At 41.1% G+C, this 15,302-nt stretch overlaps 1 protein-coding gene across 3 annotated transcripts in view; it reads left to right on the forward strand.

Annotated features, from left to right (window-relative positions):
* The window catches only part of htr2cl1 (5-hydroxytryptamine (serotonin) receptor 2C, G protein-coupled-like 1), a 101,589-nt gene that overhangs the window by 45,233 nt on the left and 41,054 nt on the right, over nucleotides 1-15,302 (forward strand). For 2 of the 3 annotated variants that reach the window (XM_079371986.1, XM_079371987.1), the window contains one exon: nucleotides 3,945-4,076. The exons of the other annotated variant lie outside the window; for it this stretch is intronic. The gene's annotated coding sequence lies outside the window, so the exon portion shown is untranslated. The remainder of the gene's footprint in view (nucleotides 1-3,944; nucleotides 4,077-15,302) is intronic. 3 annotated transcript variants of the gene reach the window in all.

Here is a 15,302-nt window from a genome sequence, read left to right on the forward strand (position 1 = left end):
AAGCTGATCGTTTCGAATAAAAAATAAATCCTCAATCGGATAGTGATCCCAACAATCAAAATCAAATCGTGAGACACCCAAGGATTCCCAGCCCTCCTACCTGCCCAACAACTCACCTGTACAGATAGATGTGCGGAAGGATTGTCAGTTCTCTTCACCGGTTATTCGTCTAATTAGTCCCATCCCAACTTGGGAAATTTCGAGTTCCCAAAAGGCTTCATCTATCAACACAGGTTGTTTCTTGGCGCCACACTAGATGTTGCTCACCTGTAGTCAAAGACTGATTTGTGGGAAATCGATCAAGAAATGCACTCCACGTAAAATCTATAAAAGACATGTGGTCACCTTATCAATGGGTATGTTCTGTCGTCAGAGCTCCCAGGGAGTAAATCATTCATTTAACCCCGTCAGTGCTCTTAGGGATGATTTATTAAAAAGGGTGCTTGAGCTTCACTTTCATCCATTTCTTTTTTGCAGCAAGAGTTTGTCCAAGGCTGATGTCGTACAACATGGCTGCTGATTTGAAAGGGGGAGAAAATAATAAATGTACATGTACAGCTTACTGGATGCCACTAAAGTTAGAAGATTTTTTTAAGCGTATCTTGGAAATTAACCAGAACATTGTTCTTTTTCTGCATTTACACACCATATGTAACCAGGAGGTCTGATTACATATTCTTTGAAAGTTGATTTTTTTTTTTTTTACAGTATATTGAAAGTATACTGGAGATGTTAAGTGAAAACATGCAAACACACCAGCATGCTTCTTTAATTTCCTGAGAGCCATATTCAGCCAATCACAAATTCATCTTATCCATTTTGCATCAAGTGTGACCTCTACCTGAACTCACATTTCTATATTTAAATGATTCAGTACATGCTAAATTAAAGTATGTCTCTCTCAAATGGCCACGAGGCTGGAGGCCAAGTTTACACTGCAACGAAACAAGTGTGAGGTTTTAACTTGAGACTCATTACAGCTCAAATCCAAATGATATCAAGTTAGATAATTTACAGATTGAGAGCTTTCTACCCTCCGAGCTGTTACATCAGAGCGTGAGTGTTGCTTGTTGAGCTCTTATGTAACAACTCTGAAGGCGTTAAAAGCTTTTTAAAGATTGAGGAGATGTTTGTGTTGAGTCCACACAGTGTTCATTGTTTATCATTGTTTCCTAGCCGAGCTTTCTGATTGGGCCACGGCGCACTCCAAAAAAAAAAAAAAAAACACAACCTTGGCATCTCCAGTGGTAACCAGGGATCTAATTAGCAAATTAGCTTACAAATTAACAAATCCTTCCAGTCGTATGTGGTTGGGTGAACTTTTCAGTGCAGAGGCGTGTTGCTGTCTGAATGTTAAGCAGGGCGCACATTCCCTCAGATAGACGGAAGATTAAAACTCAGAATCCCATCACACTAACTTCCTCATTGCACTGAAGTGGAAAGCATGTATATACCGATTTCTGCTGTGGTTTTTTTCGACCCCTGTGCTCCTTACATTGGCTGCTTGTAAATGCAGGTTCTTGACATAATGGCGCAGGTCCAAAGCGGGTGCCCTGAGGGATCCCAGATGAACGCCATTATTAATCTTTAATGTTCCTTTCGACTCTAAACTTGAAAGGAGAAAGAGAGAAGAAAGGCTGGGGAAGGGATCGATACATGTATGAGGTCAATACAAAATGTAGAGTTTTCACAACTATATATAGGACACACATGGACGCACAGACTCTGAAATAAGAACCAGCTCAGCTTTGAGTTTTTCTGTAGGTAATGAGAAGGATGCATTTTTCTCTCTGCTTTGTTCGACTGTTTTTCAAAGAGGCGCTTTGAAGTGAGGCTCGACAAAAAGGAAAGACAAATTGGTTTGTTTCAACTCAAAATATTTAAAGGTAGAAGTTATTTTGATGGATATAAAGAAAGAGGTTCCTTTAAAGGTGTACTCTGCAACAATTTGAATAATAATATAGCTAAATTAAATATGCTGAATGCATCATTGAGTAATGGCTTTCCAAAAAGAGACTGAAGCCAAAGTCTTGCTGTTTTTGTTGTTTTCAGCTCTTCTTTCAGTTTGTTTATGTTTTTTCTCAGAGGTTCATACATGTTGTTTTTTTGGGTGAACAGAGACGTCCCCCCCCCCCCCCCCCCCCCGTCTATTTAACTCGTGCTTTTGCAAGCCAATCCCAACTTTTATTTCATTGCTGCTCTCTCTCATACAGACACAGGAAGGAGGTGTGTCCAAGGAAAGATTTTTTTTTCTCCTGAAAATCTGCTCTGAAAGACGGACAGTAAACCTTTAAGAAACTGTTGAAAAAAAACAAAAAAAACATCAAAACTAAAATTTTCAAAAGTAAATTGTCTAAAGTAAAAGATTTCTAAATGTAAAGCAGAGCAAGTCAAATTGCATATCATAATGTCTGCCAGTTAATTAGTCTACCATTTTTGCCAGTCTGTACTTTTTTTTAACAGTTTGATAGATTGCCATTTTGTTTTGTCCAGACATTCATGGTCCCAAAGGATGCGGCCCAGTGACTTTGCTGTTGGCCACTTCTCTGCAGCTACGACGTTTATTACCATCATTTTATAAAAGGACTACAATTTATACTCGGGATGTAATCCTGAGTTTAAATCTTTCCCTTCTTTCCAAAATAGAATCCAGGCAAAAATCCGATGTTGGCACATGTTCAGAATCAACAAAAGTGGTGTTTAAATACATGATTAACATGACAAAAATGATTATGTTCATTCAAAGACACGTAACTGTGTCGAACCGTCCCTCAAATGACCGACTGACATGAATGCCAAAGACTCTCTATACAAGGAGACATTAAAGTTTGTGAAGCGACACGTTCATGATGGATTATTTCCTCTTAGACACTTTTGACTGATGGACAGTTTGTGAGGTGTGAAATAACAGGCACACTCATAAGAAAACATGTAGCTCGGGGATAATGAAGTAACAATAAAAACCAGCGCTCACAAAAAAGAAAAAAGAAAAAAAATCAAATGAAGGCTTCATGTTTACTTTGATGGATCACCTCGGTCTGCGGAGGCTGTTTATCGTGCCCTACAAGAATGGATGGCTGCAAATGGATTCTTCTGAAGGGAGGAAAATGAGTTTTAAATGTAAAGGAGAGGGGCAATCTACCCTACTGGAACTGCGATACAGCACAGGCCGGATACTTCAGCGAGGGCCGACCCGGCGTCATTGATTTCAACCTGACAGCCGACAAAACTTTCCAAACAGAACTCAGCACGAAAACCAAAATCAATATTTCAACCTCATACGAGTCTCCTATGCACAGAGAAGCTGGTACACCATTCACATTGGTCTAACTGGCTGCTATAAGTTTTCAGCCCATCCATTTGTGGAGATTTAATTAACGGAGGACTGGCTGTTAATGTGCAGATATTAATGATGGTAATGTACATTAGCGCTTAGCATTAGCAAATTAACTGTTAAACGAAGAGAATCTTTGAAGTCAGCAAAAAAAAGAGTTCTGTAAGGTAATGCTGACGCTTCAATTTACCATAAAATGTTTAAGCTTAACCACCACCTGCCAACCTCAATATATACTTAAAGAACATGGTTCAGTGTCCAAAGGATAAAACGATCAGTGTGCATCGCAATTACTGCATCGTTCTGGTGTCATAAATAAATGACCGTCCTGATTGCAAGCAAAGTTTGTTGTGCACCAGACCAGTAGGGGGCGCCAAAGCGGCGGGCAAAAATGTGCAAATTTTGCAACGACCGTAGAAAACCTCCCTAACGGGGCCCCATCTGACAGTACACACTTGTTGCACTGCTGAACACAGGTGGGAGGGGCCACCCAGTTTGATTTTTGCTGATGGCTCCGATAGACTCTCGAATTGCAGCTTCAGTTAAATACTTTTGATGCCCTCGCCTTATTGTATATCACTCAACTGCTTTTTTCCCCCTTTTATTTCAGACTAAACAGAACACGCCAGATGCCGAGCACCTCTAGTCTGAAAAAAAGCTCCACGTGAATGCAACAAAACACTAACGCAGCTTTTCCGAAGGGGCTCGTTCTACATGAAGGTCAAACCAGCTTTCTGCAAGGGTGAGTACATACGTGTTTCCACCCTGAGCTTCTCCTTTTGAGAGAACGTCGTGCTCGGCTGTTTGCAAGTTTTGCGCTATCAATTTTGTAAACTGTGACAAGTACACACAGTCCATTATCACACCCTTCCCTCTGCTAACTGGGAGCTTAGAGATGCTGTGGGCAGGTTTAGACAAGGAACATCAGCGTTCAGTGTTGTGTGGCACCATCTGTCCCTGAGCTGGAAAACTCCCACACACACAGCCAGACATACACTCACAAGTTCCCCCCCTCTCACACACAGATTTCCTAATTATACCCCTCCAGCGGATGCTTGATTCTTCATCTCGTTCTGTCTTTTTTCACCTCTGTCTCCTCCCGGCCTCCCACTGCATCAGACAGCATCTACTTAAAGGAATAGCCAGCACATGTACACATAAACACACAATTTCTCTCCTTCAGTCTCTCTCGCTTGTAGCTGCTTGAAACCAACTCCGACGACTTTGCATTCATGTTACTTAGCAGTTTGTTGTGCTGGTTTGTTAGCGTGCAAGCAAAGAATCGTTTGCTGATATTTTGTTTGAGGTTGAAGGCTTACTTCCAAACATTTCTGGTCAACGGGCATGACACAAAACGACACACGTGAAGGAAAACGTGTTTCGTTTCTCAACAATAGTTCAACAATAATTTGTGTTTTGTTTTTTTTGGTGGCAACACTAACATTTCCGTCTTGTCTTGTTAACGTACTCGTGAAAAGTTGCTTAATTGTTGTGAACTGCTTCAGATAGAAGTGATTGTACCCGAGCTAAAAAGCCTCTGCATGTTTCTAATAAGCTCCAGCAGCAGAAACCTGCTCAAACTAGGATCAATGTTGGAGATGCTTTTGAAACATGGAGAGAGGTTAGAACGCAGAAAGCTTTACAGACCCATGCAGAGCTGGCTAAACACTGAAGCTACAGTGTCCACCACATGCAGAGCTGGCTAAACACTGAAGCTACAGTGTCCACCACATGCAGAGCTGGCTAAACACTGAAGCTACAGTGTCCACCACATGCAGAGCTGGCTAAACACTGAAGCTACACTGTCCACCACATGCAGAGCTGGCTAAACACTGAAGCTACACTGTCCACCACATGCAGAGCTAGCTAAACACTGAAGCTACAGTGTCCACCACATGCAGAGCTGGCTAAACACTGAAGCTACACTGTCCACCACATGCAGAGCTGGCTAAACACTGAAGCTACAGTGTCCACCACATGGTGACCTGTTTGAACATCCACTCTAGAGAGGAGGGGGGGACGGAGACAGATGCCTGTAATGTTTTGATTTTAGACTGCAGTACCCATTTTAACCACTCGGTGTCAGAGTTACATACTACTCCTTTAAGACTTGTTTCTATTGGTATCCTGGGAATTTTCTCTTTCATCTTTCTAGCTAATGTTTGCGTTGTAGCTCTCACGTAATGAGGAAACATGCTGTTCTGTGAATACTATACCCTTGTATTGATTCAACATACACACACTACATGAACACACACGTACGCTCTGTCTGAAATCAAGGAGAAAGGTCGAGTCTTTTAAGTTAATTAGTCTCTGAAGCCTTCGGGTCTGCAGGAGCTTTCCTTTCCTTCACCCTCTTCCTCCCTCACTCCCTTCCTCGACAGTCTGCCACCAGAGCGTGAAGGGCAGATAACCTCTCTTAACATTTCTTCGCCTGTGTTCACGTCCTTTCCTGCTACATTTCCTTTACTGAATGCACTGCGCACACAAACATAAACTGGGTAAATTCACAATATCTCTGATCTGAAGCCAGAATCGATTTGTCTCGTCGGTGCTCCTGAGCTACGAAGTCAAATTATTTCTACACTTCTTCGCTGAAGGCGCAAAATATGAGTAATTTGTATCTGATAGTAGTGCTTGAGTGGGTGAACTTAGCCCAAGGGACAAACCTCTGTTTGTTTTTCAGGTTCTTCCCTGCACCTGTTTACTGTAAGACCAACTGTTTGATATCTTTGCTCACGTTGGGATGAATTGGCTGAATTTGAATAACGTTTTCTGCTTGAGTTTATTACATGTTTTGTAAAAGCCCCCAAAGCTAGGAGTGAAGAGTTTCCAAGTCAGTCCCTCACTCCATCAAAGACAAATATCTCCAAAAGGTTTAGTTGACGAATTTTAAGCCTAAAAACTTAAAATCCAAACTGGATTTTTTTATAATTTCAGATCAATTAAAAATATTTGTTTTTGCAATATCCAATCTCCTGTGGAAATGTTTAGCTATTCCTCGTTAACATATTGTACACGATGTTTACTACCCGTCGAATGTTATCAAATGACAAATAACACAATTCACAAAAGGTGAAGGTTTTATCTGTGTGCTCCAGCTTTTATTTTGAAAGGATTTAAACAGGATTAAGCAAATTGATTGTTGTGCATTTCATCTATTGAAATATCTAGATTTAAACAACAGCTAATTAACTCAACACAAACAAACATTTTTCGATGAAAGTGTTAGAACATGAGAGACATTTAAATCAATGTGTTCGTCGCGTGAACGTCTGAATTTGTTTTCAAATGGTAAATGATTAATGCACTTTACATCGACCTTGAACCGTCCCGGTTGAGAGACGACCGACGCTACAGCTGAGACACAGCCGGCCCCAACTCAACTCAAAACTCTCTCCATGCTGCCAGTAATAATTCAAATAGTTATTCAGAATCCTCCATTTATTGCATTCAAGGCTTCGAATTAGTCCCACTTTGAGTCTAGAAAAGTCTGAATACATGAATATGGAAGTAAAACATACGAGGGACGCTTCAATTCTCAATGATTACAGGAACAATGGAGGACGTGACCTTCGTCTCCTCAATGGTTTCATTCAAGCCGTATGAAGGAGAATCACTCAAGGTCCTCTCAAGGTTGTTTTTCTTTTTCATTACTGTAATGAAATTATGTTTTTCTCTGGAGCCCGGGGCAATAACTCCTCTGCAGGGACGACACTGAACATAAACGCAATGAGTATAAAGGCATAATGGGTGAAAAATCAGTGGATGGAAATAGGGGAAGCGTATTTGTGTGCTGTCTTTGAGGGACCATGTGACCAAGCATGTTTGTCTGAATGGATGTTAACTCATCTTTTATGCATGTAGGAAGGTTTGTGTCGACGGGGAAGCTTCTGAGGTTCATGAATGTGTCTGCGAAGGAAAAAAGAAGATATGATGCAGTATGGATCCATTTCCCCCAGAGAGTCACTTTAAATTAAAAGCAGGTGCCAAATAATTGGTGACTTTTTTTTCCTCCCTCCTTCATCTCCTGTTTCAGACTGACCGACGCGTCTTTGAAGTCTGTAGAGCTTCGACTGAGAAACCTCCAAAGAATCAGGAAATGCTTGTTAGGGGATTTTTTGCAAACTTCTCTTTGTAACAGGAGTAGTTAAGAACTTCATGAACCTCAACTTTTCAGGACTTTTCAATGTCCTACCAACTGGTGTTTAAGCACTTCTACAAGCGGTATGATTGCCTGTAAGTATGTGTATCGCTGTGGGTGTATTGGTATTTGATGTGGTGACACTGTGGGGTTTCAAAGGCAGCGTGAGCCGGACGATCGGGAGAGATTCTCTCCGTGATCACTTCTAAAAAGGTTTCCTTAATCATATCACATCCCGATCGTATCATGTCTTCAGAGAACTAGTAATTCTCTCACATGCTGCAACTTATCTCCCTGCAGCGTTATATTCTTACCATATTACAGAAGATGAGATCTTGATTCTGATCCGCTTAAGTTCTTTACATTAGCAACAAGTAAGCAACAAAGAAAAAAAAAAACTGACATTTTTCGTTACAGCTATGACCCCGGATGGTAATCCACTATTAGCAGAACTCCACCTGCTTTCAAATTGATCATTCAATCCAAACAGTGTCATAACGGCATCACCGGGGTCGTCAAGAAGAGGACTTAGCACTTCACTCCCTCTTTACGCTGCCTCATGCTTTAAAGCCCTTCAGATGGTGATTTACGATCAATTGTGGCAATCTTGTAAAGAGCAGCATTTACTGCAAGCTATTCTTTGCAGTTGGACTTTGACGAAACTGTCTTTTTTTTTTTTTTTAGAATCAGGAAATGCTTCACTCTTTGTACTTGAGCCCTACATTGCGCTATGATAGGTTTCTTATATAAAGTCAAATGTATTTGAGGCTGAAGTATGTTATGTGAGGACCGACGCCTCTGACATAACGCTACTTGAACACCCTTTTTATCCTATGTAACTTGATGAAAAAGCTATATTGGATAAGATGTGAAACACCCCCGCCAGGTTCTCCATACTGTTATTCAATCTACTTACAGTGTTACTGCACTCAAAGCCATAGTTGGATTTGTTGCACTATTACACCATCCATTAGGCCAACAATGAGGCACTGATGTTTCACATTTATGTTTGGATATTTGCCCTTCCCCTCTGCTCTCTGCATAATGGCAGATATTTCTCAGGTATATCAGCGCACAAATGTGACATAATCCGACCCAGCAGTGAACTCTGATGTTTCCCTTGGTAGGTTTCTGCCACCCTGACGAAGTCTCATGTTTGAGGTCGGATTTCCTGTCGGAGAAAATGAAGTGTAGCTAAAGAAATGTCCGCCATGCTAACGGTCCGTGATGATTTAAAATAACACAAGACGCACCTCAGGAGTGAGGCTTCATTTTGGTCTCAAGTCAGGAAGCTGGCGTCGTAAGATGAGGTCTGAAAATAAATTCCCTCAGACTTCACTTTAACTGCGTTTCATTGGGATGATTTAGTAATTAGCGTCGCTGCTTTTTCTGCTGCACTGTATCATGTGTACAAACGTCGTAGTTTTTCCTGTTTACAACGAATCAGATCATAAATTGATCTAATTTCTCGTTTATGTTCCACTTTTAATTCTTAAGGGAACTTTTAATGTCACAAAAAAAAAAAAAAAAGTATGAAAATCAAGTAAAACGACCTATGAGGCGCTGGTAGTGTGGTGGGTAGTGCGGGTACCGAAGTCCCTCAAGGGGCGGGCCCGAGGTTCGATCCCACCTGTGGCCCCCCCGCCTGATTTCTAACTCTGTCCACTGTCCTGTCTGTACAATAAAGCCCCAAAAAGACTTCCAGCAAAAGGACTACTGACTGACATCTTTGGTAACTATCAGAAGAAATGATGGCCTTCTTTAAAGGTATATGTGACTTTTCATCTGGTGGATGAAATAAAAACCCTCAGCACAGAATGGGCTCATTGGGAAGCATGGAGCCTTGAGTTCTAGGCCATTTTATTCATTAACTGCCTACATGTTCAGCTTTATTTGAATAGGACAATAACCATCTGTAGCTCACATGTGCATGTAGCTGCAGAGAAGCTGCACTCACTCCCATTAGTTTCAGAGACAGAAACATGACATTAGCTCGTTCTCCTTGACAGGGCCGCTAATGAAGGACACTCCCAATGCTTGGAGTTCCAAACATTTCTTGGGCTAATGAGGCGTTGTGCTTAATTTACGCCATCAGGTATTAATTAGGAGCCGCAACATCACTTCTCTCACATTTGTCTGATTGCTAAATATAAAGCTAATTAGCATTTATGTGCTTTTTGACATTGCGGTTGACAGGCCGTCACCACGCCCCCGCTGGGTTCTTAGACCCAAATTAGCTCCCCTGACGCCCTGTGTATTTATATATGAAGAAGGAAGACGTGTGTCACCAATTTGCTGGAATTAGTGTGGTTAACCTTGCTGAAAATAATCTATTATTAAAATGTCGCCATCAGGATTACAGCATCAAAGGTTGTGGACATCTGATTGGAGAAGACATTCGGTTATTTTGCCTTTGAGAGACGCACCAAGACTCCCTGAAAACAAGAACGCTAAGATGCAAGAGCCCTTCAGAAGACTCCTCTAAAGATACATCTTCCTCTTAATATTTAGTAAACTTAAAATAATAGCTTCCCTGTATGAGACACACACACACACACTTACACACACATAATGCCCACAAAGTAATTGCTCGCCTCCAGGCTGTCTGTCAAACACAGTCTGCCTTTATAATGACATGCTAATAAGGTGCTAACCACAGAAAAAAGGCTAACAAGCTTTGCAATTAAAGTGACCGAAAAGTTCCTCTCCCCCTCTCCTCCCCTTCTCTAATTCACTCCTGTCTCTCCTCCGCTGCTCCCCAGGGGGTCCCGGCTGTTTTGTCAGCCTAACTTGGCTGAAATATTAATAAAAAATATATAATAAAATGGCAGGTTGGCACATTGAGACAGTTTCAGGGAGAGTGTGTGTCGAGTGTCCTTTTTTAGCGCGTCTTTGTTTCATCTCTAATAATGTCGTCGTTTAAGAGCAGGGCGGGTTGTGTCGGAGTGAAACTTCCCAAAGGGCTTTTCACGCACACACCCCGTCCGCGTACTTCTAGCGTCTTCTTTGTAATGATTTAAAAAGGACATGGTCTGAAAAATTCAAATCAAGCAGAGAGGGAGCAACAGAGGACAAGAGAAGAGGGAGGAAGAGAGTGTTTGAATGAGATGAAGGGGTTTAGCGTCGTCTCTGTCATTTGCATAAATTATTGAACACTTCTCCCCCTTTTGACCGCCGAATCGATAGAAACAGAGAATTACGCACTCGACACCACTCTTTGTATGAACATGAAGCCCCCGCGGTGAGTATGTGTGTAAGAGAGAGGAGAAAAAAGGAAAGTGAACATGGTCCAGAGAGGCACATTTAGCATAAATTAAATGCTCAGTAAAGTGATGTTAGCAAAAGAACAACACTCGCGCATTCAAGATTTTTTTTCTTTTTAAATGAACAACATTGTAGTTTGTGCTATAATGCCATAATTATTTGCGCTAACTAGTAATGAATACTTTCTAAATTTTGATAACACTCACTGTCATTAAAAAGCACTCGTTACTTTATGGTTAGCCTCCAACGGGCCGGCAACATGATGCTAACGCCAGCACAGTTGCATCCTGGGAGAAAGAATGTTCTGGGTAGTAAACAAACACAGGCAGGTCTTTGTCAGCTCTCCATCTCTGAAACACCAACAATATCCCCGCTTGAGTTAAACGTACAACAATAAGGCGATGATTTAGAAGTCAGTGTGAACGGAGCACTAAGCTAACACGCTTGATAAACTAGCTGTAGGAGCATCCGGTGCTGCGGACACTGGGGACCCAGGTGCAGCTAACGTTAGCTTCTGCCGCAGCAACGCTTAATAATATGAACATTAATATGAGGATGGAAGAAAAAGCAGCAACGCTGGAGTTACCTTCCCAAGTAACGAGTTATTTTTAGATAGCAATTCATAAACTGTTAAGCTTTCAAGTTAGCAAAAAAAAGGGGAATTACTTGTTTTTTTTCCCAACATGAGCTGCTGTGTGATCAAATATATTAAAATGTTTTAAATATTGTTTGATTTCCCTCCAATTGTTAACTATCCAATGATCTCAACTGGTCAGATTTCCTGCTTCAAAACGCTTGTTTAACCGGAGCTCAGCAGTCCGTACTGCATAATAAAGCCGCTTTTCACTCTGACCATTTTGACAGAGCTAAACGCCACTGTGCGACTATGTTGAATGTCCATAGAAGGCAACATCTCTGTCACTGAGTGTGTCTTTCAAAGGAATCTCCTGGAAAGCAGACAAAAAGACGCAACACCTTGTCGAGTCATTGCCGCTCCTCCCCAGCACAGACAGCTGTGTTAGCTTCATTGTCTGATCAGTAAAAGACTGAAACTCAAATCCGACAGGTTTCTTTGTTTGTATTTGTTTTTTTTGTTTTTTTTTGGCTCTACTCGCTCAGCTGAGGAGAAAAGGCAAAGCTGTCCGGAGAAGATTTACAACCCGGCAAAACTCTCGGTTCTTAATCTGCCTTGCAGACAAGAGATGTCGGCACAGCAGCAGCATTACAAGAATAACATTTATGAGCTCCACTTCCATGTTTAGAAAAACCAAGTCCTGAGAAATTGTATTTGTACGAAGTCTTTGAATCAAATCCAAGGTGGAGAGAAAAGTTCTACTGAGCAATATTCTGCAAGACAACATCATTATGTAAGGTTAGAAATGTTGCCTCGTAGTCTGTGCTCCAGAAACGACTCATTCTTGACATATTCTCTTAAATGGTATATTCTGCACGGTGACTTGGAATATAAATGTTTTACCACTTGCTGATATTCTCAAGAAGTGTCAGAGCTGTTCAGTGAAGGTATACATCTTCAGTATGGGGCTAAAATTAAATGCAGCAGTCTCAACTGAAAAAAAAAAAAAAAAAAAACTGCACTGGTGATGCAGCATTTCAGAAAATGAATATTTCAAAAGGCACAAACTGATCAATACTCAAACCGCTAAATCAAAGACTTTAATGTTTTTTTCTTCCAAATTTCAAGACTGTTAACTTATACTTTGAAAAACTGGATTTAAGAAAATATCTGCTGCTGTTGTGCACAAAGATGGGGAAAGTGTGGCGTGGTATGTCGAATCACAGGGGTGTTTGTCCTGGTTTGTCCTACCTGCCACTGTTGGGACGGTTTGATGACACTGTTAAGGAAAATACAATCCCTTAAATTAGCTCAAGTACCACCTAACTTCAGTTGTAATTTCGCACAGTATCTGAGACAATATACCTAGGGTTCTTCTTCGATGCCAATATCGTGTAGTTCTGTGACAAAAAGGTAAAGCCGTCCACAAAAGGGGTCTTCTTTCGAGCGGGGATCACTGTTGAGAAAATAATCTCTTTCAAAGCTAAAAAGTCACCATAACAGTTTAAGTGAAGTAAAGCATTGGAACAAAACACTAAGACATCTTCCAGGGAACAAAGCCTTGAGGGGTTATTTTTTGTTTGGTGAGAAAGTACTTGACGTTTGGCAGACTCGCAGCAATTCGCCTCTTGAAGCTTAATGTGATTTTTTTTTGCAAGGCTCCTTGAACCCATATTTCATCTCTATTTTTCAAAGCTGATACGGAGCCGCAAGTCTGCAAACAAATAAAATCTATCCAACCAACCAACCAACCAACTAGTTAGCCAGCCAACCCATCCGTCTGTCCGTCCAGCCAACTATATATCCTTTCAAACAGCTGGCCAGCCCAGCAGGCAGTCAGTCATCCATCCCACAAACCAACCAACCAACTTGCACCACAGCTTAATCGATGGGATGGATAAATAGCAGAAATTAAACAGCTTTATGACAGAATAGAAGACGTACAAATGCTTCAAAAAGCTGCTCCATAATGAACACACACCGTACATAACTTCGTCCTGCCTTTGTGATGTGAACATTGTGCTCCTCTGTGTGCGCTCACTCTCTGCACGGAGGGGTCACCTCGAGCTTTTTGTGTCACAATCTTGGCTGCAACAGTCGGCAACATTTGTGGATGTTGACATGGGTCATACAGTAATCAGTTATGGTGTGTGTGTATGTTAGCTATTTGTACTTTCCATGTTTGCCCATCATAAATCGTTTGCTTTCTATCAGTGGTTGCACGAGTTTATCGTGGGAGTAACTGCATTCTGTTTGATGTGGTCAGCTCGCTTATGCTTCCACAAATAATCGTTTTCTTTTCTTTCTAGTTTTTCATTGGAAGTTTTTTCAGTTAGGAACAAAGATTTGCACAAACACCATCCTCTGGTCAAATTCCTTTGTTGTCAGCCTTTTAAAAAAAAAAGGGGCTTAATTTACTCTTGGGGTTGGATCAAACAATGTAAAAGGCATGCAGCAGTTCTTGCCCTTGGGTAGAAAATAACATTTCTTTTATTTCTGTGCCGTGGCCCTGTCATGATTTTCTAATAAACAGAATAATAACAAATGGAATCACCACGGCAATAGAGGAGCTAATTGTGATAAAAAGTTGTAGCATAAATCATATCAAACATTCAGTTTAAATACAAATTAGTTTTCCAATAATTTCTACACCAAATGTATTAGCGGAGCCAGAGGGTTTAAAGTCTGACGTTGTTCCTGCTTGGTCTTTTGTTCAGCTAATAGGGTCGCTCATTAAAAGACACGCTTTTGAGAAGCATGGCAATGTTTGAGTATTTTATTGAAAATGTTGAGACGCTCGATTATGCTAAGTATTCCTCTGTAACATGACACCAGCAACCAGGACAGTTAGCTAACGTCACGTTAGCTATACACTATAAGTAATGACGACTAAAATATGCATGTCATGGCTGTTCCTCTGGGTCCAAACGTTTGCCAAAGATCTTTGTGTGTTTGTGTCTCTCACTAAGGTTGTCTCAAGCAGAGAACAAAGTGACAGTGATGCATCACGGCCAGCTAATAGTTTATTTACCTCAGGGGCACACACACAACTGCCATAATTGATTGATATACATCCTGTAATCACTTTTGCACTCTGGCTCTCTGTGTGGCTGTTCTTGTGTCTTCCCTATTTACTATCTTTGATGTGAATGGCAGCATTAATAAATAAGTCTAAGGAGGTAATTTTCGCCCCTGCTTCTTCTTTCATTACCAATCTAACCTTCATTTTGAACATTTAACCTGGCAGTTCATCTTTCATATACCACAGTCGTGACTTACTCTTGGAAGGCTTATGACAAAAATGATCATTTTGAAGATGGGTAGGTCGATTTTTTACAAACGTTATCTCCCTGATGTGGAAAACAACCCAAAAAAAAAAAAATCATAATCTGTCTCGTCACATCATCATTCCACTCCTCGCTTCGCGTCCGGAGCTCTGGCAATAAATAGTCGAGATTTGTATTGTTCTTTGATACTCAGTTGACCTTTTTCTGCTCCCTCTATTCCTTCTCATCCCCTGTGCTGCCCTCGAGCCCTCCAAATAAAAGCAAAAACAACAAGAGGAAAAAGGGAATTCTTGAAATATTGATGCCGACTTTCTTAGACTTTATTAACCAAGTGTGAACTGTGGTCCTGCGGATGACTAAAATGACCCAAAAAAAAAATTTGGATTTGAGCGTTGGCAATAACATCCAAAATTCAGAAATACAGACTCCTTCAAAGGAGATGCAGACAGAAATGAAGACAGAAAAAGAAGCTTACAGTTTACATGGATTTCGTCACGTTGGAGTGACAGAGCTGAGTGAAAGCCCTTTGTCAAAACCTTGCTGTGCATGTCATTTCATAGCGCATTACCCCCCCCCCCCCCCCCCGTCTTGTTGTTTGTCTTTATTTACTTCAATGAGAATCTCCATCTTTACGTTTGCCTGTTTGCTGAGTGTATTTCCATAATGGAAGCAAATGAAGAGACAAACAGGCACACAAAC

This window comes from Symphodus melops (assembly GCF_947650265.1).
Source record: "Symphodus melops genome assembly, chromosome: 20".
Taxonomy (NCBI): Eukaryota; Metazoa; Chordata; class Actinopteri; order Labriformes; family Labridae; genus Symphodus; species Symphodus melops.